Below are 3,518 nucleotides of genomic sequence, written 5' to 3' on the forward strand. Positions count from 1 at the left end.
CTCACAGCACAAAGTCCATAGCCATTTATTAGAGCTTACACTGCAAATGTAGAGCTCCCTTAGAACCCTGTATGGAGCTCATTTTGTACTGTATAGAACTCACAGTGTCCTTTGCAGAAGTTGGAATGTCTATATACACTATGTATATTCTTTATAGAGCTCATACTTCACTTGTACAAAATAAATGTGAAAGATGAGTATTAGGTTTACTTTCTTTGAGGGGTTAATGAAAAACACATTTGCTTTTGTTGATCATGTTATTTTCTTGCAACTGTTCTGGTTTTCCATTATACCTCAACAGCAGCTATTGGCAATGCCAAAAATAAAGGTAATTAGCTACCTTCTAATAAAACTTTATTAGTAGTGGACTAGACTGTGGTCTTAGTCTATAGCTTCCTTGTCCTTGTATGATGTAGTCTTAGTGAAATGTGTTTGAGGTCATACCTGTGGTCAAAATGGACTCTTCCTAATTCACTTCCATCTCCAACATCTTGGTTCCCTTAGTTTTCCTCCTCTTATTGCCTTTCCCCTCTTTTTAAAAGTAGTTCTCTTATTATCTATTTATTAGCCAACACCATGGTGAAAATAATAGACTTATATTCAAGAGTTACTGTGACAAGAAAGTTAAATAAAAATTATGGGAAATATAGCACTTCTGCGTGTTTGTTCAGCTGGTCAAGAAAGGCATGGAAGATGGGTGCAGAAGCAAACTCTCCTTTGCAGCCAGAACTCATTGTTCAGCATGAGTTATGATGCATACAAGAAGGTTTATGACACACAAGACATCTCAAAGGGGTGATGGTGTTGATATGGTTGGCTCTAAGAACAGTTTATAACTTCGATGCATTGGTAATGTGAAAACAAAGATGTACCAAATCAGCATCCCAATTTTCATGTGATAGATACATGATAGATAGAATACTTTCTTTCTAGAAGTCTTGTTAGATCATGAGTGTGGGAGTTGAAGATTCCTGTCCCACTGTAATTGGGGGCTTCTTTCAATGTAGGAAGTAGTAAGTTGTCTATGTAAATCTTTATTGTTTTTATTTTTAAGAATTGTTGGTTTCCCAATTGTGATACTAATTTCTTAAAGAGCCTTAGACTAAAAAACAAACAAGCAAACAAAGAGGTAAAACTTCTGGTAAATGCTTGGATAAATATGCACATGTGTACACATGCATGCATACATGTGAAAAGCAAGGAATCCTAATTCTGAGATCATCATTCATTCAAATACCCCACACCATACATGAGTGGGACCATCTCCTAGCCCAGTATTACTCAGCAATACTTGGTATTAATTTTGGAAAGGAGAAATTTGGAGACACACATAGAAAGGAAGGCAGAGATCTACAAGGCACAAACACCAAAGATTGCCAGCAAATGTCACATGTTCGTAGAGAGGCACAAGCCAGATTCTTCATTACAGTCTACAAAAGGATCCAATTGTGCTGAAACCTTAGCTTGGCCTTCTCCTCTGGTATTCCTGTTTTGTTTTGTAAACTACCAATTTTGTGCCACCTTGTGATGAGAGTCCTCATGAAGAACTAGATTTGCAATTATCTTCTTAGTACTAGGGGTAATAATAATCACAGCAAGTACTCCAGGCTGAACCATAACCACAGCAGCCATGTTAGACCTCCCTTTGTGCATTATTTTGACTTGTGTTTCAAAGTCTCCCATGAGCTAGTTGAAATTATTATTACCATTTCATAGGTGGGGAAACTGAGGCTTAAGGCCTTAGAGAGCTCAAAGATCATTTTCAGTGTCATCCATATGGGAAGGAGTTTGGCAAAATTTGGACCTCAGTCACCTTAATTCCAAAGCCACTCTGTGACTCTGGAGATTCTCAGGCAGAGAAAGTTCATGGGAGTCACTCCAGGGGTCATTCACTTTCCATTAGCCTCTGGAAATGAGAAGTGGTGAGAGATTTGAAAAGTGTGATGTTGACAATGCAGGGGTTAAGTGGGACAGAACGGTCCCTGGGGCTGAGTCATCTATTGGTCCTCCAATGTTCCGTCTCAGCGCCCCTGAGTCCAGGCTGTTTCCCTGTCATCACTGGCCTATTTTCTTGTAAGACATCTTAGTCATAAACTCAGTAAGTTCTTTCTCCATCAGAAAACCCAGGCAAGCATCTGGGAAACACCCCAAACCAGTTTTGCAGCCTGGGTTCATCATACTATAAGTCAGAAGATTGGGACAGGACTGAGTTCAAAGGTTAATTGAAGTCAGAAGTTTGGAAACTTTTTAATTGTTGATTTAATTATGTGCCACTCCTCCCTCACCCTCCCCTTCTTGTCTGTACACCTGAGCAATGGCTGATGAGAAACCAGTTTCTTCACCCAGCTGTCTCCCTTAAACCTGGCCCCCTCCCAAAGGTAAAAGATCTGCAATGTCTGTCTGTCACTGTGGTCATCCCCGAGACACAAATTCACATTGTCAGGGCAGGATCTGGCTGTTGTGGGAAGAAGGCTTCTGACACAAGCTCCGGGTCCTGCCATGTGCTGCAGCGAAGTGCACAGAGAGGTATCTGGAGGCAGACGTGGACATTGTATTCCCAATGTATATACAAGGGTAGAGTTGCTGGGCTGGCTGATGAATATTCCTCTTTGTCTCAAGGTGACTTGGGGAAAGTTTTGGGTCTTCCTTTGACTCATACAGACAGGCTTGTGGATATTGTGCAAATTAAATAAAGCCCTGCCCCTAAAGAACCCACTGCAGTACTCGAGGGCATAGTCATTCTGGAAGAGGGGTTAGATCCTTGGAGATGGTAGTCTGTTGACAAGCCAAGGCTCTTATACCCTTTTCCATATCCTCTGTTAAGACAAAGGCAGAGACTGGCAATAGGTCCTGACTGGTCCCTCATGTTAATTTCCCTGTCTGCTCATACAGCTTCCCAGATGCTGCCAGGCCTCAGCGTGAATTATTGACTTGGAATTCACTCTTCATAGAAAGATGGGTCCCATGTGGGACAGCTCCCAGCTTCCAGAATTCACTGTGGGGCCCTTTCTTTCTCATTTACTAGGTGGGCTCCCTCTAGCCTGAGGGAGCTAATATGTTTCACAGTAGATTGCATCTGGCCAGATGTTCCTCTGTGTGGGCTCCTTAAAGCAATGTGGGAGGGAAGGAACACCCTGGAGTGCATGGGGTTTCAGCCAGGAGCACTGGTGTTACACCGCCCTGGTCCACACCACCCTCTGTTACTGTCACTGCTATTAGGGAGCAAGACTGCGTTCCAGACTGAAAGCTTAGAGGCAGTGGTCCACATGCCCCCTTAGATAGTTCTTCTTTTTATTAGACACGTTCAAAAGATTATTCCTTTTGATAACACAGACTGCATTGTCAGAGATGTCTTTCAAGAAAGGAGCCCAATTATAGTCTACTACTAAATGGATAATAGCTACTCTGCCAGGTGACTATGGAAGGAGTAATGAGTAATGGCTAGGGTACCATGTATTTTGTTTGCCTAAGTCTGTTCTTCCAGCATCTCATTTATCTGTATGAAGTGGCAAATCAGC

General features: G+C 42.0%; 1 non-coding gene across 1 annotated transcript; it reads left to right on the top strand.

The window, feature by feature from the left end:
* The first annotated feature begins 648 nt into the window (after positions 1-648).
* On the top strand, positions 649-773 carry LOC114706761. The gene has a single exon (XR_003736558.1). It is a non-coding gene; the product is annotated as a small nucleolar RNA SNORA40 (small nucleolar RNA).
* Positions 774-3,518: the final 2,745 nt, after the last annotated feature.

Source organism: Peromyscus leucopus, chromosome 4, assembly GCF_004664715.2.
Source record: "Peromyscus leucopus breed LL Stock chromosome 4, UCI_PerLeu_2.1, whole genome shotgun sequence".
Taxonomy (NCBI): Eukaryota; Metazoa; Chordata; class Mammalia; order Rodentia; family Cricetidae; genus Peromyscus; species Peromyscus leucopus.